The sequence below is a fragment of the Taudactylus pleione genome, unplaced genomic scaffold, assembly GCF_031769625.1.
Source record: "Taudactylus pleione unplaced genomic scaffold, aTauple2 ptg000267l, whole genome shotgun sequence".
Classification (NCBI taxonomy): Eukaryota; Metazoa; Chordata; class Amphibia; order Anura; family Myobatrachidae; genus Taudactylus; species Taudactylus pleione.
The window spans coordinates 1,681,283-1,705,878 of NW_028284669.1; positions in this window are offsets into that span (position 1 = coordinate 1,681,283).

The window sequence follows — 24,596 nt, forward strand, 5'->3', positions numbered from 1 at the left end:
TCAGTGACCCTGTACCCAGCATATGGGTGAGCAGCCAGTGTCCATGTCACTAAGGTGGCGGAGGAGACAGGTGACAGGTGCTGATGGTAAGGATAGTGCAGCGGAAGACACAGCAGCTCTCAGTGACCCTGTACCCAGCATATGGATGAGCAGCCAGTGTCCGTGTCACTAAGATGGTGGAGAAGACAGGTGACAGGTGCTGGTGGTAAGGATAGTGCAGGGAAAGACACAGCAGCTCTCAGTGACCCTGTAGCCAGCATATGGGTGAGCAGCCAGTGTCAGTGTCACTAAGGTGGAGGAGTAGACAGGTGACAGGTGCTGGTGGTAAGGATAGTGCAGGGGAAGACACAGCAGCTCTCAGTGACCCTGTACCCAGCATATGGATGAGCAGCCAGTGTCCATATCACTAAGGTGGAGGAGGAGACAGGTGACAGGTGCTGGTGGTAAGGAAAGTGCAGGGGAAGACACAGCAGCTCTCAGTGACCCTGTACCCAGCATATGGATGAGCAGCCAGTGTCCATATCACTAAGGTGGAGGAGGAGACAGGTGACAGGTGCTGGTGGTAAGGATAGTGCAGAGGAAGACACAGCAGCTCTCAGAGACCCTGTACCCAGGATATGGGTGAGCAGCCAGTGTTCGTGTCACTAAGGTGTAGGAGAAGACTGGTGACAGGTGCTGGTGGTAAGGTGCAGAGGAAGACACAGCAGCTCTCAGTGACCCTGTACCCAGCATATGGGAGAGCAGCCAGTGTCAGTGTCACTAAGGTGGAGGAGTAGAAAGGTGACAGGTGCTGGTGGTAAGGATAGTGCAGGGGAAGACACAGCAGCTCTCAGTGACACTGTACCCAGCACACAGGTGAGCAGCCAGTGTCCATATCACTAAGGTGGTGGAGGAGACAGGTGACAGGTGCTGGGGGTAAGGATAGCGCAGGGGAAGACACAGCAGCTCTCAGTGACCCTGTACCCAGCATATAGGTGAGCAGCCAGTGTCCATGTCACTAAGATGGAGGAGGAGACAGGTGACAGGTGCTGGTGGTAAGGATAGTGCAGAGGAAGACACAGCAGCTCTCAGAGACCCTGTACCCAGCATATGGGTGAGCAGCCAGTGTCCATGTCACTTAGGTGGAGGAGGAGACAGGTGATAGGTGCTGGTGGTAAGGATAGTGCAGGAGAAGACACAGCATCTCTCAGTGACCCTGTACCCAGCATATGGGTGGGCAGCCAGTGTCCATATCATTAAGGTGGAGGAAGAGACAGGTAACAGGTGCTGGTGGTAAGGATAGTGCAGGGGAAGACACAGCAGCTCTCAGTGACTCTGTACCCAGCATAAGGGTGAGCAGCCAGTGTCCATGACACTAAGGTGGAGGAGGAGACAGGTGTCAGGTGCTGGTGGTAAGGATAGTGCAGGGGAAGACACAGCAGCTCTCAGTGACTCTGTACCCAGCATATGGGTGAGCAGCCAGTGTCCATGTCCCTAAGGTGGAGGAGACAGGTGACAGGTGCTGGTGGTAAGGATAGTGCAGGGGAAGACACAGGAGCTCTCAGTGACCCTGTACCCAGCATATGGGTGAGCAGCCAGTGTCCATGTCACTAAGGTGGCGGAGGAGACAGGTGACAGGTGCTGATGGTAAGGATAGTGCAGCGGAAGACACAGCAGCTCTCAGTGACCCTGTACCCAGCATATGGATGAGCAGCCAGTGTCCGTGTCACTAAGATGGTGGAGAAGACAGGTGACAGGTGCTGGTGGTAAGGATAGTGCAGGGAAAGACACAGCAGCTCTCAGTGACCCTGTAGCCAGCATATGGGTGAGCAGCCAGTGTCAGTGTCACTAAGGTGGAGGAGTAGACAGGTGACAGGTGCTGGTGGTAAGGATAGTGCAGGGGAAGACACAGCAGCTCTCAGTGACCCTGTACCCAGCATATGGATGAGCAGCCAGTGTCCATATCACTAAGGTGGAGGAGGAGACAGGTGACAGGTGCTGGTGGTAAGGAAAGTGCAGGGGAAGACACAGCAGCTCTCAGTGACCCTGTACCCAGCATATGGATGAGCAGCCAGTGTCCATATCACTAAGGTGGAGGAGGAGACAGGTGACAGGTGCTGGTGGTAAGGATAGTGCAGAGGAAGACACAGCAGCTCTCAGAGACCCTGTACCCAGGATATGGGTGAGCAGCCAGTGTTCGTGTCACTAAGGTGTAGGAGAAGACTGGTGACAGGTGCTGGTGGTAAGGTGCAGAGGAAGACACAGCAGCTCTCAGTGACCCTGTACCCAGCATATGGGAGAGCAGCCAGTGTCAGTGTCACTAAGGTGGAGGAGTAGAAAGGTGACAGGTGCTGGTGGTAAGGATAGTGCAGGGGAAGACACAGCAGCTCTCAGTGACACTGTACCCAGCACACAGGTGAGCAGCCAGTGTCCATATCACTAAGGTGGTGGAGGAGACAGGTGACAGGTGCTGGGGGTAAGGATAGCGCAGGGGAAGACACAGCAGCTCTCAGTGACCCTGTACCCAGCATATAGGTGAGCAGCCAGTGTCCATGTCACTAAGATGGAGGAGGAGACAGGTGACAGGTGCTGGTGGTAAGGATAGTGCAGAGGAAGACACAGCAGCTCTCAGAGACCCTGTACCCAGCATATGGGTGAGCAGCCAGTGTCCATGTCACTTAGGTGGAGGAGGAGACAGGTGATAGGTGCTGGTGGTAAGGATAGTGCAGGAGAAGACACAGCATCTCTCAGTGACCCTGTACCCAGCATATGGGTGGGCAGCCAGTGTCCATATCATTAAGGTGGAGGAAGAGACAGGTAACAGGTGCTGGTGGTAAGGATAGTGCAGGGGAAGACACAGCAGCTCTCAGTGACTCTGTACCCAGCATAAGGGTGAGCAGCCAGTGTCCATGACACTAAGGTGGAGGAGGAGACAGGTGTCAGGTGCTGGTGGTAAGGATAGTGCAGGGGAAGACACAGCAGCTCTCAGTGACTCTGTACCCAGCATATGGGTGAGCAGCCAGTGTCCATGTCCCTAAGGTGGAGGAGACAGGTGACAGGTGCTGGTGGTAAGGATAGTGCAGGGGAAGACACAGGAGCTCTCAGTGACCCTGTACCCAGCATATGGGTGAGCAGCCAGTGTCCATGTCACTAAGGTGGCGGAGGAGACAGGTGACAGGTGCTGATGGTAAGGATAGTGCAGCGGAAGACACAGCAGCTCTCAGTGACCCTGTACCCAGCATATGGATGAGCAGCCAGTGTCCGTGTCACTAAGATGGTGGAGAAGACAGGTGACAGGTGCTGGTGGTAAGGATAGTGCAGGGAAAGACACAGCAGCTCTCAGTGACCCTGTAGCCAGCATATGGGTGAGCAGCCAGTGTCAGTGTCACTAAGGTGGAGGAGTAGACAGGTGACAGGTGCTGGTGGTAAGGATAGTGCAGGGGAAGACACAGCAGCTCTCAGTGACCCTGTACCCAGCATATGGATGAGCAGCCAGTGTCCATATCACTAAGGTGGAGGAGGAGACAGGTGACAGGTGCTGGTGGTAAGGAAAGTGCAGGGGAAGACACAGCAGCTCTCAGTGACCCTGTACCCAGCATATGGATGAGCAGCCAGTGTCCATATCACTAAGGTGGAGGAGGAGACAGGTGACAGGTGCTGGTGGTAAGGATAGTGCAGAGGAAGACACAGCAGCTCTCAGAGACCCTGTACCCAGGATATGGGTGAGCAGCCAGTGTTCGTGTCACTAAGGTGTAGGAGAAGACTGGTGACAGGTGCTGGTGGTAAGGTGCAGGGGAAGACACAGCAGCTCTCAGTGACCCTGTACCCAGCATATGGGAGAGCAGCCAGTGTCAGTGTCACTAAGGTGGAGGAGTAGAAAGGTGACAGGTGCTGGTGGTAAGGATAGTGCAGGGGAAGACACAGCAGCTCTCAGTGACACTGTACCCAGCACACAGGTGAGCAGCCAGTGTCCATATCACTAAGGTGGTGGAGGAGACAGGTGACAGGTGCTGGGGGTAAGGATAGCGCAGGGGAAGACACAGCAGCTCTCAGTGACCCTGTACCCAGCATATAGGTGAGCAGCCAGTGTCCATGTCACTAAGATGGAGGAGGAGACAGGTGACAGGTGCTGGTGGTAAGGATAGTGCAGAGGAAGACACAGCAGCTCTCAGAGACCCTGTACCAAGCATATGGGTGAGCAGCCAGTGTCCATGTCACTTAGGTGGAGGAGGAGACAGGTGATAGGTGCTGGTGGTAAGGATAGTGCAGGAGAAGACACAGCATCTCTCAGTGACCCTGTACCCAGCATATGGGTGGGCAGCCAGTGTCCATATCATTAAGGTGGAGGAAGAGACAGGTAACAGGTGCTGGTGGTAAGGATAGTGCAGGGGAAGACACAGCAGCTCTCAGTAAACCTGTACCCAGCATATGGGTGAGCAGCCAGTGTCCGTGTCACTAAGGTGGAGGAGGAGACAGGTGAAAGGTGCTGGTGGTAAGGATAGTGCAGGGGAAGACACAGCAGCTCTCAGTGACCCTGTACCCAGCATAAGGGAGAGCAGCCAGTGTCCATTTCACTAAGGTGGAGGAGGAGAAAGGGACAGGTGCTGGTGGTAAGGATAGTGCAGGAGAAGAGACAGCAGCTCTCAGTGACCTTGTACCCAGCATATAGGTGAGCAGCGAGTGTCCGTGTCACTAAGGTGGAGGAGGAGACAGGTGCTGGTGGTAAGGATTGTGCAGGGGGAAGACACAGCAGCTCTCAGTGACCCTGTACCCAGCATATGGGTGAGCAGCCAGAGTCCGTGTCACTAAGGTGGAGGAGGAGACAGGTGCTGGTGGTAAGGATTGTGCAGGGGGAAGACACAGCAGCTCTCAGTGACCCTGTACCCAGCATATAGGTGAGCAGCCAGTGTCCGTGTCACTAAGGTGGAGGAGGAGACAGGTGACAGGTGCTGGTGGTAAGGATAGTGCAGGAGAAGACACAGCATCTCTCAGTGACCTTGTACCCAGCAAATGGGTGAGCAGCCAATGTCCATGTCACTAAGGTGGAGTAGGAGACAGGTAACAGGTGCTGGTGGTAAGGATAGTGCAAGGGAAGCAACAGCAGCTCTCAGTGACCCTGTACCCAGCATATGGGTGAGCAGCCAGTGTCCGTGTCACTAAGGTGGAGGAGGAGACAGGTGACATGTGCTGGTGGTAAGGATAGTGCAGGGGAAGACACAGTAGCTCTCAGTGACCCTGTACCCAGCATATGGGTGAGCAGGCAGTGTCCATGTCACTAAGGTGGAGGAGGAGACAGGTGACAGGTGCTGGTGGTAACATTAGTGCAGGGGAAGACACAGCAGCTCTCACTGACTCTGTACCCAGCATATGGGTGAGCAGCCAGTGTCCGTGTCACTAAGGTGGAGGAGGAGACAGGTGACAGGTGCTGGTGGTAAGGATAGTGTAGGGGAAGACACAGCAGCTCTCAGTGACCCTGTACCCAGCATATAGGTGAGCAGCCAGTGTCCGTGTCACTAAGGTGGAGGAGGAGACAGGTGACAGGTGCTGGTGGTAAGGATAGTGCAGGGGAAGCAACAGCAGCTCTCAAGGACCCTGTACCCAGCATATGGGTGAGCAGCCAGTGTCCGTGTCACTAAGGTGGAGGAGGAGACAGGTGACATGTGCTGGTGGTAAGGATAGTGCAGGGGAAGACACAGTAGCTCTCAGTGACCCTGTACCCAGCATATGGGTGAGCAGCCAGTGTCCATGTCACTAAGGTGGAGGAGACAGGAGACAGGTGCTGGTGGTAAGGATAGTACAGGGGAAGACACAGGAGCACTCAGTGACCCTGTACCCAGCATATGGGTGAGCAGCCAGTGTCAGTGTCACTAAGGTGGAGGAGTAGACAGTTGACAGGTGCTGGTGGTAAGGATAGTGCAGGGGAAGACACAGCAGCTCTCTGTGACCCTGTACTCAGCATATAGTTGAGCAGCAAGTGCCATATTACTAAGGTGGAGGAGGAGACAGGTGACAGGTGCGGGTGGTAAGATTAGTGCAGGGGAAGACACAGCAGCTCTCAGTGACCCTGTACCCAGCATATGGGTGAGCAGCCAGAGTCCGTGTCACTAAGGTGGAGGAGGAGACAGGTGCTGGTGGTAAGGATTGTGCAGGGGGAAGACACAGCAGCTCTCAGTGACCCTGTACCCAGCATATAGGTGAGCAGCCAGTGTCCGTGTCACTAAGGTGGAGGAGGAGACAGGTGACAGGTGCTGGTGGTAAGGATAGTGCAGGGGAAGACACAGCAGCTCTCAGTGACCCTGTACCCAGCATATGGGTGAGCAGCCAGTGTCCATGTCACTAAGGTGGAGGTGGAGACAGGTGACAGGTGCTGGTGGTAAGATTAGTGCAGGGGAAGACACAGCAACTCTCAGTGTCTCTGTACCCAGCATATGGGTGCAAAGCCAGTATCCATGTCACTAAGGTGGAGGAGGAGACAGGTGACAGGTGCTGGTGGTAAGTATAGTGCAGGGGAAGACACAGCAGCTCTCAGTGACCCTGTACCCAGCATATAGGTGAGCAGCCAGTGTCCGTGTCACTAAGGTGGAGGAGGAGACAGGTGACAGGTGCTGGTGGTAAGGATAGTGCAGGGGAAGACACAGCAGCTCTCAGTGACTCTGTACCCAGCATAAGGGTGAGCAGCCAGTGTCCATGACACTAAGGTGGAGGAGGAGACAGGTGTCAGGTGCTGGTGGTAAGGATAGTGCAGGGGAAGACACAGCAGCTCTCAGTGACCCTGTACCCAGCATATGGATGAGCAGCCAGTGTCCATATCACTAAGGTGGAGGAGGAGACAGGTGACAGGTGCTGGTGGTAAGGATAGTGCAGAGGAAGACACAGCAGCTCTCAGAGACCCTGTACCCAGGATATGGGTGAGCAGCCAGTGTTCGTGTCACTAAGGTGGAGGAGAAGACTGGTGACAGGTGCTGGTGGTAAGGTGCAGGGGAAGACACAGCAGCTCTCAGTGACCCTGTACCCAGCATATGGGAGAGCAGCCAGTGTCAGTGTCACTAAGGTGGAGGAGTAGAAAGGTGACAGGTGCTGGTGGTAAGGATAGTGCAGGGGAAGACACAGCAGCTCTCAGTGACACTGTACCCAGCACACAGGTCAGCAGCCAGTGTCCATATCACTAAGGTGGTGGAGGAGACAGGTGACAGGTGCTGGGGGTAAGGATAGCGCAGGGGAAGACACAGCAGCTCTCAGTGACCCTGTACCCAGCATATAGGTGAGCAGCCAGTGTCCATGTCACTAAGATGGAGGAGGAGACAGGTGACAGGTGCTGGTGGTAAGGATAGTGCAGAGGAAGACACAGCAGCTCTCAGAGACCCTGTACCCAGCATATGGGTGAGCAGCCAGTGTCCATGTCACTTAGGTGGAGGAGGAGACAGGTGATAGGTGCTGGTGGTAAGAATAGTGCAGGAGAAGACACAGCATCTCTCAGTGAACCTGTACCCAGCATATGGGTGGGCAGCCAGTGTCCATATCATTAAGGTGGAGGAAGAGACAGGTAACAGGTGCTGGTGGTAAGGATAGTGCAGGGGAAGACACAGCAGCTCTCAGTAAACCTGTACCCAGCATATGGGTGAGCAGCCAGTATCCGTGTCACTAAGGTGGAGGAGGAGACAGGTGAAAGGTGCTGGTGGTAAGGATAGTGCAGGGGAAGACACAGCAGCTCTCAGTGACCCTGTACCCAGCATAAGGGAGAGCAGCCAGTGTCCATTTCACTAAGGTGGAGGAGGAGAAAGGGACAGGTGCTGGTGGTAAGGACAGTGCAGGAGAAGAGACAGCAGCTCTCAGTGACCTTGTACCCAGCATATAGGTGAGCAGCGAGTGTCCGTGTCACTAAGGTGGAGGAGGAGACAGGTGCTGGTGGTAAGGATTGTGCAGGGGGAAGACACAGCAGCTCTCAGTGACCCTGTACCCAGCATATGGGTGAGCAGCCAGAGTCCGTGTCACTAAGGTGGAGGAGGAGACAGGTGCTGGTGGTAAGGATTGTGCAGGGGGAAGACACAGCAGCTCTCAGTGACCCTGTACCCAGCATATAGGTGAGCAGCCAGTGTCCGTGTCACTAAGGTGGAGGAGGAGACAGGTGACAGGTGCTGGTGGTAAGGATAGTGCAGGAGAAGACACAGCATCTCTCAGTGACCTTGTACCCAGCAAATGGGTGAGCAGCCAGTGTCCATGTCACTAAGGTGGAGTAGGAGACAGGTAACAGGTGCTGGTGGTAAGGATAGTGCAAGGGAAGCAACAGCAGCTCTCAGTGACCCTATACCCAGCATATGGGTGAGCAGCCAGTGTCCGTGTCACTAAGGTGGAGGAGGAGACAGGTGACATGTGCTGGTGGTAAGGATAGTGCAGGGGAAGACACAGTAGCTCTCAGCGACCCTGTACCCAGCATATGGGTGAGCAGGCAGTGTCCATGTCACTAAGGTGGAGGAGGAGACAGGTGACAGGTGCTGGTGGTAACATTAGTGCAGGGGAAGACACAGCAGCTCTCACTGACTCTGTACCCAGCATATGGGTGAGCAGCCAGTGTCCGTGTCACTAAGGTGGAGGAGGAGACAGGTGACAGGTGCTGGTGGTAAGGATAGTGCAGGGGAAGACACAGCAGCTCTCAGTGACCCTGTACCCAGCATATAGGTGAGCAGCCAGTGTCCGTGTCACTAAGGTGGAGGAGGAGACAGGTGACAGGTGCTGGTGGTAAGGATAGTGCAGGGGAAGCAACAGCAGCTCTCAAGGACCCTGTACCCAGCATATGGGTGAGCAGCCAGTGTCCGTGTCACTAAGGTGGAGGAGGAGACAGGTGACATGTGCTGGTGGTAAGGATAGTGCAGGGGAAGACACAGTAGCTCTCAGTGACCCTGTACCCAGCATATGGGTGAGCAGCCAGTGTCCATGTCACTAAGGTGGAGGAGACAGGAGACAGGTGCTGGTGGTAAGGATAGTACAGGGGAAGACACAGGAGCACTCAGTGACCCTGTACCCAGCATATGGGTGAGCAGCCAGTGTAAGTGTCACTAAGGTGGAGGAGTAGACAGTTGACAGATGCTGGTGGTAAGGATAGTGCAGGGGAAGACACAGCAGCTCTCTGTGACCCTGTACTCAGCATATAGTTGAGCAGCAAGTGCCATATTACGAAGGTGGAGGAGGAGACAGGTGACAGGTGCGGGTGGTAAGATTAGTGCAGGGGAAGACACAGCAGCTCTCAGTGACCCTGTACCCAGCATATGGGTGAGCAGCCAGAGTCCGTGTCACTAAGGTGGAGGAGGAGACAGGTGCTGGTGGTAAGGATTGTGCAGGGGGAAGACACAGCAGCTCTCAGTGACCCTGTACCCAGCATATAGGTGAGCAGCCAGTGTCCGTGTCACTAAGGTGGAGGAGGAGACAGGTGACAGGTGCTGGTGGTAAGGATAGTGCAGGAGAAGACACAGCAGCTCTCTGTGACCTTTTACCCAGCAAATGGGTGAGCAGCCAGTGTCCATGTCACTAAGGTGGAGTAGGAGACAGGTAACAGGTGCTGGTGGTAAGGATAGTGCAGGGGAAGCAACAGCAGCTCTCAGTGACCCTGTACCCAGCATATGGGTGAGCAGCCAGTGTCCGTGTCACTAAGGTGGAGGAGGAGACAGGTGACATGTGCTGGTGGTAAGGATAGTGCAGGGGAAGACACAGTAGCTCTCAGTGACCCTGTACCCAGTATATGGGTGAGCAGCCAGTGTCCATGTCACTACGGTGGAGGAGGAGACAGGTGACAGGTGCTGGTGGTAACATTAGTGCAGGGGAAGACACAGCAGCTCTCACTGACTCTGTACCCAGCATATGGGTGAGCAGCCAGTGTCCGTGTCACTAAGGTGGAGGAGGAGACAGGTGACAGGTGCTGGTGGTAAGGATAGTGCAGGGGAAGACACAGCAGCTCTCAGTGACTCTGTACACAGCTTAAGGGTGAGCAGCCAGTGTCCATGTCCCTAAGGTGGAGGAGACAGGAGACAAGTGCTGGTGGTAAGGATAGTACAGGGGAAGACACAGGAGCTCTCAGTGACCCTGTACCCAGCATATGGGTGAGCAGCCAGTGTCAGTGTCACTAAGGTGGAGGAGTAGACAGTTGACAGGTGCTGGTGGTAAGGATAGTGCAGGGGAAGACACAGCAGCTCTCTGTGACCCTGTACTCAGCATATAGTTGAGCAGCAAGTGCCATATTACTAAGGTGGAGGAGGAGACAGGTGACAGGTGCTGGTGGTAAGATTAGTGCAGGGGAAGACACAGCAGCTCTCAGTGACCCTGTACCCAGCATATGGATGAGCAGCCAGTGTCCATGTCAATAAGGTGGAGGAGTAGAAAGGTGACAGGTGCTGGTGGTAAGGATAGTGCAGGGGAAGACACAGCAGCTCTCAGTTACCCTGTACCCAGCATATGGGTGAGCAGCCAGTGTCCATGTCACTAAGGTGGAGGAGGAGACAGGTGACAGGTGCTGGTGGTAAGGATAGAGCAGGGGAAGACACAGCAGCTCTCAGTGACCCTGTACCCAGCATATGGGTGAGCAGCCAGTGTCCATGTCACTAAGGTGGATGAGGAGACTGGTGACAGGTGCTGGTGGTAAGGATAGTGCAGGGGAAGACACAGCAGCTCTCATTGACCCTGTACCCAGCATATGGGTGAGCAGCCAGTGTCCATGTCACTAAGGTGGAGGAGGAGACAGGTGACAGGTGCTGGTGGTAAGGATAGTGCAGGAGAAGACACAGCAGTTCTCAGTGACCCTGTACCCAGCAAATGGGTGAGCAGCCAGTGTCCATGTCACTAAGGTGGAGGAGGAGACAGGTAACAGGTGCTGGTGGTAAGGATAGTGCAGGGGAAGACACAGCAGCTCTCAGTGACCGTGTACCCAGCATATGGGTGAGCAGCCAGTGTCCGTGTCACTAAGGTGGAGGAGGAGACAGGTGACAGGTGCTGGTGGTAAGGATAGTTTAGGGGAAGACACAGCAGCTCTCAGTGACCCTGTACCCAGCATATGGGTGAGCAGCCAGTGTCCATGTCACTAAGGTGGAGGAGGAGACAGGTGACAGGTGCTGGTGGTAAGATTAGTGCAGGGGAAGACACAGCAGCTCTCAGTGACTCTGTACCCAGCATATGGGTGAGCAGCCAGTATCCGTGTCACTAAGGTGGAGGAGGAGAGAGGTGACAGGTGCTGGTGGTAAGGATAGTGCAGGGGAAGACACAGCAGCTCTCAGTGACCCTGTACCCAGCATATAGGTGAGCAGCCAGTGTCCGTGTCACTAAGGTGGAGGAGGAGACAGGTGACAGGTGCTGGTGGTAAGGATAGTGCAGGGGAAGACACAGCAGCTCTCAGTGACTCTGTACCCAGCATAAGGGTGAGCAGCCAGTGTCCATGACACTAAGGTGGAGGAGGAGACAGGTTTCAGGTCTTGGTGGTAAGGATAGTGCAGGGGAAGACACAGCAGCTCTCAGTGACTCTGTACCCAGCATATGGGTGAGCAGCCAGTGCCATGTCCCTAAGGTGGAGGAGAAAGGTGACAGGTGCTGGTGGTAAGGATAGTGCAGTGGAAGACACAGCAGCTTTCAGTGACCATGTACCCAGCATATGGGTGAGCAGCCAGTGTCAGTGTCACTAAGGTGGAGGAGTAGACAGGTGACAGGTGCTGGTGGTAAGGATAGTGCAGGGGAAGACACAGCAGCTCTCAGTGACCCTGTACCCAGCATATGGGTGAGCAGCCAGTGTCCATGTCACTAAGGTGGATGAGGAGACTGGTGACAGGTGCTGGTGGTAAGGATAGTGCAGGGGAAGACACAGCAGCTCTCATTGACCCTGTACCCAGCCTTATGGGTGAGCAGCCAGTGTCCATGTCACTAAGGTGGAGGAGGAGACAGGTGACAGGTGCTGGTGGTAAGGATAGTGCAGGAGAAGACACAGCAGTTCTCAGTGACCCTGTACCCAGCAAATGGGTGAGCAGCCAGTGTCCATGTCACTAAGGTGGAAGAGGAGACAGGTAACAGGTGCTGGTGGTAAGGATAGTGCAGGGGAAGACACAGCAGCTCTCAGTGACCGTGTACCCAGCATATGGGTGAGCAGCCAGTGTCCGTGTCACTAAGGTGGAGGAGGAGACAGGTGACAGGTGCTGGTGGTAAGGATAGTTTAGGGGAAGACACAGCAGCTCTCAGTGACCCTGTACCCAGCATATGGGTGAGCAGCCAGTGTCCATGTCACTAAGGTGGAGGAGACAGGTGACAGGTGCTGGTGGTAAGATTTTTGCAGGGGAAGACACAGCAGCTCTCAGTGACTCTGTACCCAGCATATGGGTGAGCAGCCAGTATCCGTGTCACTAACGTGGAGGAGGAGACAGGTGACAGGTGCTGGAGGTAAGGATAGTGCAGGGGAAGACACAGCAGCTCTCAGTGACCCTGTACCCAGCATATAGGTGAGCAGCCAGTGTCCGTGTCACTAAGGTGGAGGAGGAGACAGGTGACAGGTGCTGGTGGTAAGGATAGTGCAGGGGAAGACACAGCAGCTCTCAGTGACTCTGTACCCAGCATAAGGGTGAGCAGCCAGTGTCCATGACACTAAGGTGGAGGAGGAGACAGGTGTCAGGTGCTGGTGGTAAGGATAGAGCAGGGGAAGACACAGCAGCTCTCAGTGACTCTGTACCCAGCATATGGGTGAGCAGCCAGTGCCATGTCCCTAAGGTGGAGGAGAAAGATGACAGGTGCTGGTGGTAAGGATAGTGCAGGGGAAGACACAGGAGCTCTCAGTGACCCTGTACCCAGCATATGGGTGAGCAGCCATTGTCCATGTCACTAAGGTGGCGGAGGAGACAGGTGACAGGTGCTGATGGTAAGGATAGTGCAGCGGAAGACACAGCAGCTCTCAGTGACCCTGTACCCAGCATATGGGTGAGCAGCCAGTGTCCTTGTCACTAAGATGGTGGAGAAGACAGGTGACAGGTGCTGATGGTAAGGATAGTGCATCGGAAGACACAGCAGCTTTCAGTGACCCTGTACCCAGCATATGGGTGAGCAGCCAGTGTCAGTGTCACTAAGGTGGAGGAGTAGACAGGTGACAGGTGCTGGTGGTAAGGATAGTGCAGGGGATGACACAGCAGCTCTCAGTGACCCTGTAACCAGCATATGGGTGAGCAGCCAGTGTCAGTGTCACTAAGGTGGAGGAGTAGACAGGTGACAGGTGCTGGTGGTAAGGATAGTGCAGGGGAAGACACAGCAGCTCTCAGTGACCCTGTACCCAGCATATGGATGAGCTGCCAGTGTCCTTATCACTAAGGTGGAGGAGGAGACAGGTGACAGGTGCTGGTGGTAAGGATAGAGCAGGGGAAGACACAGCAGCTCTCAGTGACCCTGTACCCAGCATATGGATGAGCAGCCAGTGTCCATATCACTAAGGTGGAGGAGGAGACAGGTGACAGGTGCTGGTGGTAAGGATAGTGCAGGGGAAGACACAGCAGCTCTCAGTGACCCTGTACCCAGCATATGGGTGAGCAGCCAGTGTCCGTGTCACTAAGGTGGAGGAAGAGACAGGTGACAGGTGCTGGTGGTAAGGATAGTGCAGGGGAAGACACAGCAGCTCTCAGTGACCCTGTACCCAGCATATAGGTGAGCAGCCAGTGTCCGTGTCACTAAGGTGGAGGAAGAGACAGGTGACAGGTGCTGGTGGTAAGGATAGTGCAGGGGAAGACACAGCAGCTCTCAGTGTCTCTGTACACAGCTTAAGGGTGAGCAGCCAGTGTCCATGTCACTAAGGTAGAGGAGGAGACAGCTGTCAGGTGCTGGTGGTAAGGATAGTGCAGGGGAAGACACAGCAGCTCTCAGTGACTCTTTACCCAGCATATGGGTGAGCAGCCAGTGTCCATGTCCATAAGGTGGAGGAGACAGGAGACAGGTGCTGGTGGTAAGGATAGTACAGGTGAAGACACAGGAGCTCTCAGTGACCCTGTACCCAGCATATGGGTGAGCAGCCAGTGTCAGTGTCACTAAGGTGGAGGAGTAGACAGTTGACAGGTGCTGGTGGTAAGGATAGTGCAGGGGAAGACACAGCAGCTCTCTGTGACCCTGTACTCAGCATATAGTTGAGCAGCAAGTGCCATATTACTAAGGTGGAGGAGGAGACAGGTGACAGGTGCGGGTGGTAAGATTAGTGCAGGGGAAGACACAGCAGCTCTCAGTGACCCTGTACCCAGCATATGGGTGAGCAGCCAGAGTCCGTGTCACTAAGGTGGAGGAGGAGACAGGTGCTGGTGGTAAGGATTGTGCAGGGGGAAGACACAGCAGCTCTCAGTGACCCTGTACCCAGCATATAGGTGAGCAGCCAGTGTCCGTGTCACTAAGGTGGAGGAGGAGACAGGTGACAGGTGCTGGTGGTAAGGATAGTGCAGGAGAAGACACAGCAGCTCTCTGTGACCTTGTACCCAGCAAATGGGTGAGCAGCCAGTGTCCATGTCACTAAGGTGGAGTAGGAGACAGGTAACAGGTGCTGGTGGTAAGGATAGTGCAGGGCAAGCAACAGCAGCTCTCAGTGACCCTGTACCCAGCATATGGGTGAGCAGCCAGTGTCCGTGTCACTAAGGTGGAGGAGGAGACAGGTGACATGTGCTGGTGGTAAGGATAGTGCAGGGGAAGACACAGTAGCTCTCAGTGACCCTGTACCCAGTATATGGGTGAGCAGCCAGTGTCCATGTCACTAAGGTGGAGGAGTAGACAGGTGACAGGTGCTGGTGGTAACATTAGTGCAGGGGAAGACACAGCAGCACTGACTCTGTACCCAGCATATGGGTGAGCAGCCAGTGTCCGTGTCACTAAGGTGGAGGAGGAGACAGGTGACAGGTGCTGGTGGTAAGGATAGTGCAGGGGAAGACACAGCAGCTCTCAGTGACTCTGTACACAGCTTAAGGGTGAGCAGCCAGTGTCCATGTCACTAAGGTGGAGGAGGAGACAGCTGTCAGGTGCTGGTGGTAAGGATAGTGCAGGGGAAGACACAGCAGCTCTCAGTGACTCTTTACCCAGCATATGGGTGAGCAGCCAGTGTCCATGTCCCTAAGGTGGAGGAGACAGGAGACAGGTGCTGGTGGTAAGGATAGTACAGGGGAAGACACAGGAGCTCTCAGTGACCCTGTACCCAGCATATGGGTGAGCAGCCAGTGTCAGTGTCACTAAGGTGGAGGAGTAGACAGTTGACAGGTGCTGGTGGTAAGGATAGTGCAGGGGAAGACACAGCAGCTCTCTGTGACCCTGTACTCAGCATATAGTTGAGCAGCAAGTGCCATATTACTAAGGTGGAGGAGGAGACAGGTGACAGGTGCTGGTGGTAAGATTAGTGCAGGGGAAGACACAGCAGCTCTCAGTGACCCTGTACCCAGCATATGGATGAGCAGCCAGTGTCCATGTCAATAAGGTGGAGGAGTAGAAAGGTGACAGGTGCTGGTGGTAAGGATAGTGCAGGGGAAGACACAGCAGCTCTCAGTTACCCTGTACCCAGCATATGGGTGAGCAGCCAGTGTCCATGTCACTAAGGTGGAGGAGGAGACAGGTGACAGGTGCTGGTGGTAAGGATCGAGCAGGGGAAGACACAGCAGCTCTCAGTGACCCTGTACCCAGCATATGGGTGAGCAGCCAGTGTCCATGTCACTAAGGTGGATGAGCAGACTGGTGACAGGTGCTGGTGGTAAGGATAGTGCAGGGGAAGACACAGCAGCTCTCATTGACCCTGTACCCAGCATATGGGTGAGCAGCCAGTGTCCATGTCACTAAGGTGGAGGAAGAGACAGGTGACAGGTGCTGGTGGTAAGGATAGTGCAGGAGAAGACATAGCAGTTCTCAGTGACCCTGTACCCAGCAATTGGGTGAGCAGCCAGTGTCCATGTCACTAAGGTGGAGGAGGAGACAGGTAACAGGTGCTGGTGGTAAGGATAGTGCAGGGGAAGACACAGCAGCTCTCAGTGACCGTGTACCCAGCATATGGGTGAGCAGCCAGTGTCCGTGTCACTAAGGTGGAGGAGGAGACAGGTGACAGGTGCTGGTGGTAAGGATAGTTTAGGGGAAGACACAGCAGCTCTCAGTGACCCTGTACCCAGCATATGGGTGAGCAGCCAGTGTCCATGTCACTAAGGTGGAGGAGGAGACAGGTGACAGGTGCTGGTGGTAAGATTAGTGCAGGGGAAGACACAGCAGCTCTCAGTGACTCTGTACCCAGCATATGGGTGAGCAGCCAGTATCCGTGTCAATAAGGTGGAGGAGGAGAGAGGTGACAGGTGCTGGTGGTAAGGATAGTGCAGGGGAAGACACAGCAGCTCTCAGTGACCCTGTACCCAGCATATAGGTGAGCAGCCAGTGTCCGTGTCACTAAGGTGGAGGAGGAGACAGGTGACAGGTGCTGGTGGTAAGGATAGTGCAGGGGAAGACACAGCAGCTCTCAGTGACTCTGTACCCAGCATAAGGGTGAGCAGCCAGTGTCCATGACACTAAGGTGGAGGAGGAGACAGGTGTCAGGTGCTGGTGGTAAGGATAGTGCAGGGGAAGACACAGCAGCTCTCAGTGACTCTGTACCCAGCATATGGGTGAGCAGCCAGTGCCATGTCCCTAAGGTGGAGGAGAAAGGTGACAGGTGCTGGTGGTAAGGATAGTGCAGTGGAAGACACAGCAGCTTTCAGTGACCCTGTACCCAGCATATGGGTGAGCAGCCAGTGTCAGTGTCACTAAGGTGGAGGAGTAGACAGGTGACAGGTGCTGGTGGTAAGGATAGTGCAGGGGAAGACACAGCAGCTCTCAGTGACCCTGTACCCAGCATATGGGTGAGCAGCCAGTGTCCATGTCACTAAGGTGGATGAGGAGACTGGTGACAGGTGCTGGTGGGAAGGATAGTGCAGGGGAAGACACAGCAGCTCTCATTGACCCTGTACCCAGCATATGGGTGAGCAGCCAGTGTCCATGTCACTAAGGTGGAGGAGGAGACAGGTGACAGGTGCTGGTGGTAAGGATAGTGCAGGAGAAGACACAGCAGTTCTCAGTGACCCTGTACCCAGCAAATGGGTGAGCAGTCAGTGTCCATGTCACTAAGGTGGAGGAGGAGACAGGTAACAGGTGCTGGTGGTAAGGATAGTGCAGGGGAAGACACAGCAGCTCTCAGTGACCGTGTACCCAGCATATGGGTGAGGAGCCAGTGTCCGTGTCACTAAGGTGGAGGAGGAGACAGGTGACAGGTGCTGGTGGTAAGGATAGTTTAGGGGAAGACACAGCAGCTCTCAGTGACCCTGTACCCAGCATATGGGTGAGCAGCCAGTGTCCATGTCACTAAGGTGGAGGAGGAGACAGGTGACAGGTGCTGGAGGTAAGGATAGTGCAGGGGAAGACACAGCAGCTCTCAGTGACCCTGTACCCAGCATATAGGTGAGCAGCCAGTGTCCGTGTCACTAAGGTGGAGGAGGAGACAGGTGACAGGTGCTGGTGGTAAGGATAGTGCAGGGGAAGACACAGCAGCTCTCATTGACTCTGTACCCAGCATAAGGGTGAGCAGCCAGTGTCCATGACACTAAGGTGGAGGAGGAGACAGGTGTCAGGTGCTGGTGGTAAGGATAGAGCAGGGGAAGACACAGCAGCTCTCAGTGACTCTGTACCCAGCATATGGGTGAGCAGCCAGTGCCATGTCCCTAAGGTGGAGGAGAAAGGTGACAGGTGCTGGTGGTAAGGATAGTGCAGGGGAAGACACAGGAGCTCTCAGTGACCCTGTACCCAGCATATGGGTGAGCAGCCATTGTCCATGTCACTAAGGTGGCGGAGGAGACAGGTGACAGGTGCTGATGGTAAAGATAGTGCAGCGGAAGACACAGCAGCTCTCAGTGACCCTGTACCCAGCATATGGGTGAGCAGCCAGTGTCCGTGTCACTAAGATGGTGGAGAAGACAGGAGACAGGTGCTGATGGTAAGGATAGTGCAGCGGAAGACACAGCAGCTTTCAGTGACCCTGTACCCAGCATATGGGTGAGCAGCCAGTGTCAGTGTCACTAAGGTGGAGGAGTAGACAGGTGACAGGTGCTGGTGGTAAGGATAGTGCAGGGGAAGACACAGCAGCTCTCAGTGACCCTGTACCCAGCATATGGGTGAGCAGCCAGTGTCAGTGTCACTAAGGTGGAGGAGTAGACAGGTGACAGGTGCTGGTGGTAAGGATAGTGCAGGGGAAGACACAGCAGCTCTCATTGACCCTGTACCCAGCATATGGATGAGCTGCCAGTGTCCTTATCACTAAGGTGGAGGAGGAGACAGGTGACAGGTGCTGGTGGTAAGGATAGAGCAGGGGAAGACACAGCAGCTCTCAGTGACCCTGTACCCAGCATATGGATGAGCAGCCAGTGTCCATATCACTAAGGTGGAGGAGGAGACAGGTGACAGGTGCTGGTGGTAAGGATAGTGCAGGGGAAGACACAGCAGCTCTCAGTGACCCTGTACCCAGCATATGGGTGAGCAGCCAGTGTCCGTGTCACTAAGGTGGAAGAGGAGACAGGTGACAGGTGCTGGTGGTAATGATAGTGCAGGGGAAGACACAGCAGCTCTCAGTGACCCTGTACCCAGTATATGGGTGAGCAGCCAGTGTCCATCTCACTACGCTGGAGGAGGAGACAGGTGACAGGTACTGGTGGTAAGATTAGTTCAGGGGAAGACACAGCAGCTCTCAGTGACCCTGTACCCAGCATATGGTAGAGCAGCCAGTGTCAGTGTCACTAAGGTGGAGGAGTAGAAAGGTGACAGGTGCTGGTGGTAAGGATAGTGCAGGGGAAGACACAGCAGCTCTCAGTGACACTGTACACAGCACACAGGTGAGCAGCCAGTGTCCATATCACTAAGGTGGTGGAGGAGACAGGTGACAGGTGCTGGGGGTAAGGATAGCGCAGGGGAAGACACAGCAGCTCTCAGTGACCCTGTACCCAGCATATAGGTGAGCAGCCAGTGTCCATGTCACTAAGGTGGAGGAGGAGACAGGTGACAGGTGCTGGTGGTAAGGATAGTGCAGAGGAAGACACAGCAGCTCTCAGAGACCCTGTACCCAGCATATGGGTGAGCAGCCAGTGTCCGTGTCACTTAGGTGGAGGAGGAGACAGGTGATAGGTGCTGGTGGTAAGGATAGTGCAGGAGAAGACACAGCATCTCTCAGTGACCCTGTACCCAGCATATGGGTGAGCAGCCAGAGTCCGTGTCACTAAGGTGGAGGAGGAGACAGGTGCTGGTGGTAAGGATTGTGCAGGGGGAAGACACAGCAGCTCTCAGTGACCCTGTACCCAGCATATAGGTGAGCAGCCAGTGTCCGTGTCACTAAGGTGGAGGAGGAGACAGGTGACAGGTGCTGGTGGTAAGGATAGTGCAGGAGAAGACACAGCAGCTCTCAGTGACCCTGTACCCAGCAAATGGGTGAGCAGCCAGTGTCCATGTCACTAAGGTGGAGGAGGAAACAGGTAACAGGTGCTGGTGGTAAGGATAGTGCAGGGGAAGACACAGCAGCTCTCAGTGACCCTGTACCCAGCATATGGGTGAGCAGCCAGTGTCCGTGTCACTAAGGTGGAGGAGGAGACAGGTGACATGTGCTGGTGGTAAGGATAGTGCAGGGGAAGACACAGTAGCTCTCAGTGACCCTGTACCCAGCATATGGGTGAGCAGCCAGTGTCCATGTCACTAAGGTGGAGGAGGAGACAGGTGACAGGTGCTGGTAGTAAAATTAGTGCAGGGGAAGACACAGCAGCTCTCATTGACTCTGTACCCAGCATATGGGTGAGCAGCCAGTGTCCGTGTCACTAAGGTGGAGGAGGAGACAGGTGACAGGTGCTGGTGGTAAGGATTGTGCAGGGGAAGACACAGCAGCTCTCAGTGACCCTGTACCCAGCATATAGGTGAGCAGCCAGTGTCCGTGTCACTAAGGTGGAGGAGTAGACAGGTGACAGGTGCTGGTGGTAAGGATAGTGCAGGGGAAGACACAGCAGCTCTCAGTGACCCTGTACCCAGCATATGGGTGAGCAGCCAGTGTCAGTGTCACTAAGGTGGAGGAGTAGACAGGTGACAGGTGCTGGTGGTAAGGATAGTGCAGGGGAAGACACAGCAGCTCTCAGTGACCCTGTACCCAGCATATGGGTGAGCAGCCAGTGTCAGTGTCACTAAGGTGGAGGAGTAGACAGGTGACAGGTGCTGGTGGTAAGGATAGTGCAGGGGAAGACACAGCAGCTCTCATTGACCCTGTACCCAGCATATGGATGAGCTGCCAGTGTCCTTATCACTAAGGTGGAGGAGGAGACAGGTGACAGGTGCTGGTGGTAAGGATAGAGCAGGGGAAGACACAGCAGCTCTCAGTGACCCTGTACCCAGCATATGGATGAGCAGCCAGTGTCCATATCACTAAGGTGGAGGAGGAGACAGGTGACAGGTGCTGGTGGTAAGGATAGTGCAGGGGAAGACACAGCAGCTCTCAGTGACCCTGTACCCAGTATATGGGTGAGCAGCCAGTGTCCATCTCACTACGCTGGAGGAGGAGACAGGTGACAGGTACTGGTGGTAAGATTAGTTCAGGGGAAGACACAGCAGCTCTCAGTGACCCTGTACCCAGCATATGGGAGAGCAGCCAGTGTCAGTGTCACTAAGGTGGAGGAGTAGAAAGGTGACAGGTGCTGGTGGTAAGGATAGTGCAGGGGAAGACACAGCAGCTCTCAGTGACACTGTACACAGCACACAGGTGAGCAGCCAGTGTCCATATCACTAAGGTGGTGGAGGAGACAGGTGACAGGTGCTGGGGGTAAGGATAGCGCAGGGGAAGACACAGCAGCTCTCAGTGACCCTGTACCCAGCATATAGGTGAGCAGCCAGTGTCCATGTCACTAAGGTGGAGGAGGAGACAGGTGACAGGTGCTGGTGGTAAGGATAGTGCAGAGGAAGACACAGCAGCTCTCAGAGACCCTGTACCCAGCATATGGGTGAGCAGCCAGTGTCCGTGTCACTTAGGTGGAGGAGGAGACAGGTGATAGGTGCTGGTGGTAAGGATAGTGCAGGAGAAGACACAGCATCTCTCAGTGACCCTGTACCCAGCATATGGGTGAGCAGCCAGAGTCCGTGTCACTAAGGTGGAGGAGGAGACAGGTGCTGGTGGTAAGGATTGTGCAGGGGGAAGACACAGCAGCTCTCAGTGACCCTGTACCCAGCATATAGGTGAGCAGCCAGTGTCCGTGTCACTAAGGTGGAGGAGGAGACAGGTGACAGGTGCTGGTGGTAAGGATAGTGCAGGAGAAGACACAGCAGCTCTCAGTGACCCTGTACCCAGCAAATGGGTGAGCAGCCAGTGTCCATGTCACTAAGGTGGAGGAGGAAACAGGTAACAGGTGCTGGTGGTAAGGATAGTGCAGGGGAAGACACAGCAGCTCTCAGTGACCCTGTACCCAGCATATGGGTGAGCAGCCAGTGTCCGTGTCACTAAGGTGGAGGAGGAGACAGGTGACATGTGCTGGTGGTAAGGATAGTGCAGGGGAAGACACAGTAGCTCTCAGTGACCCTGTACCCAGCATATGGGTGAGCAGCCAGTGTCCATGTCACTAAGGTGGAGGAGGAGACAGGTGACAGGTGCTGGTAGTAAAATTAGTGCAGGGGAAGACACAGCAGCTCTCATTGACTCTGTACCCAGCATATGGGTGAGCAGCCAGTGTCCGTGTCACTAAGGTGGAGGAGGAGACAGGTGACAGGTGCTGGTGGTAAGGATTGTGCAGGGGAAGACACAGCAGCTCTCAGTGACCCTGTACCCAGCATATAGGTGAGCAGCCAGTGTCCGTGTCACTAAGGTGGAGGAGGAGACAGGTGACAGGTGCTGGTGGTAAGGATAGTGCAGGGGAAGACACAGCAGCTCTCAGTGACTCTGTACACAGCTTAAGGGTGAGCAGCCAGTGTCCATGTCACTAAGGTGGAGGAGGAGACAGCTGTCAGGTGCTGGTGGTAAGGATAGTGCAGGGGAAGACACAGCAGCTCTCAGTGACTCTTTACCCAGCATATGGGTGAGCAGCCAGTGTCCATGTCCCTAAGGTGGAGGAGACAGGTGCTGGTGGTAAGGATAGTACATGGGAAGACACAGGAGCTCTCAGTGACCCTGTACCCAGCATATGGGTGAGCAGCCATTGTCAGTGTCACTAAGGTGGAGGAGTAGACAGGTGACAGGTGCTGGTGGTAAGGATAGTGCAGGGGAAGACACAGCAGCTCTCAGTGACCCTGTACTCAGCATATAGTTGAGCAGCCAGTGTCCATGTTACAAAGGTGGAGGAGGAGACAGGTGACAGGTGCGGGTGGTAAGATTAGTGCAGGGGAAGACACAGCAGCTCTCAGTGACCCTGTACCCAGCATATGGATGAGCAGCCAGTGTCAGTGTCACTAAGGTGGAGGAGTAGAAAGGTGACAGGTGCTGGTGGTAAGGATAGTGCAGGGGAAGACACAGCAGCTCTCAGTTACCCTGTACCCAGCATATGGGTGAGCAGCCAGTGTCCATGTCACTAAGGTGGAGGAGGAGACAGGTGACAGGTGCTGGTGGTAAGGATAGTGCAGGGGAAGACACAGCAGCTCTCAGTGACACTGTACACAGCACACAGATGAGCAGCCAGTGTCCATATCATTAAGGTGGTGGAGGAGACAGGTGACAGGTGCTGGGGGTAAGGATAGCGCAGGGGAAGACACAGCAGCTCTCAGTGACCCTGTACCCAGCATATAGGTGAGCAGCCAGTGTCCATGTCACTAAGGTGGAGGAGGAGACAGGTGACAGGTGCTGGTGGTAAGGATAGTGCAGAGGAAGACACAGCAGCTCTCAGAGACCCTGTACCCAGCATATGGGTGAGCAGCCAGTGTCCGTGTCACTTAGGTGGAGGAGGAGACAGGTGATAGGTGCTGGTGGTAAGGATAGTGCAGGAGAAGACACAGCATCTCTCAGTGACCCTGTACCCAGCATATGGGTGAGCAGCCAGTGTCCATATCATTAAGGTGGAGGAGGAGACAGGTAACAGGTGCTGGTGGTAAGGATAGTGCAGGGGAAGACACAGCAGCTCTCAGTGACTCTATACCCAGCATATAGGTGAGCAGCCTGTGTCCATGTCACTAAGGTGGAGGAGAAGACAGGTGACAGGTGCTGGTGGTAAGGATAGTGCAGGAGAAGACACAGCAGCTCTCATTGACCCTGTATCCAGCATATGGGTGAGCAGCCAGAGTCCTTGTCACTAAGGTGGAGGAGGAGACAGGTGCTGGTGGTAAGGATTGTGCAGGGGGAAGACACAGCAGCTCTCAGTGACCCTGTACCCAGCATATAGGTGAGCAGCCAGTGTCCGTGTCACTAAGGTGGAGGAGGAGACAGATGACAGGTGCTGGTGGTAAGGATAGTGCAGGAGAAGACACAGCAGCTCTCAGTGACCCTGTACCCAGCAAATGGGTGAGCAGCCAGTGTCCATGTCACTAAGGTGGAGGAGGAAACAGGTAACAGGTGCTGGTGGTAAGGAGAGTGCAGGGGAAGACACAGCAGCTCTCAGGGACCCTGTACCCAGCATATGGGTGAGCAGCCAGTGTCCGTGTCACTAAGGTGGAGGAGGAGACAGGTGACATGTGCTGGTGGTAAGGATAGTGCAGGGGAAGACACAGTAGCTCTCAGTGACCCTGTACCCAGCATATGGGTGAGCAGCCAGTGTCAATGTCACTAAGGTGGAGGAGGAGACAGGTGACAGGTGCTGGTAGTAAAATTAGTGCAGGGGAAGACACAGCAACTCTCAGTGACTCTGTACTAGGGGTGTGCACCGGCCACTTTTCGTGTTTTGTGTTTTGGTTTTGGATCTGGATCTATCTTCGTGTTTTGGATCTGGATTGGTTTTGCCAAAACCACCCTTGCGTGTTTTGGGTTCTGGGTTTTGTGTTTTGGATCTGTATTTTTTTGAAAAAAAGCATAAAAACAGCTAAAATCACAGAATTTGTAGGTTTTTCTGCTCCTATGCTATTATTAACCTCAATAACCTTAATTTCCACTCATTTCCAGTCTATTCTGAATACCTCACACCTCACAATAGTGTTTTTATGTCCAAAAGGTTGCACCGAGGTAGCTGGATGACTATGCTAAGCGACACAAGTGGGCGGCACAAACACGTGACCCATCTAGGCATGAAACTGCAGTGGCAGACAGGATGGCATTGAAAAACTAGGCCCCAAACTGTACATAATGCAAAGAAAAAAAAGAGGTGCAAGATGGAATTGTCCTTGGGCCCTCCCACCCACCCTTATGTTGTATAAACAGGACATGCACACTTTAACAAACCAATCATTTCAGCGCCAGGGTCTGCCACACAACTGTGGCTGAAATGATTGGTTCGTTTGGGCCCCCACAAAACAAGCTGGCAATTTATCTGTCCCTGCACAAACTGGCTCTACGGAGGCAAGATGTCATCCTCATCCTCCTCATCCACCGATTCCTCACCCTCTTCAGTGTGTACATCCTCATCCTCACAGAGTATTAATTCGTCCCTGCTGGAACCACAGGTCCCTCTGTACGTTCTGGAGGCTGGTCTCCCTGGAAGAGTTGATAATTCAGT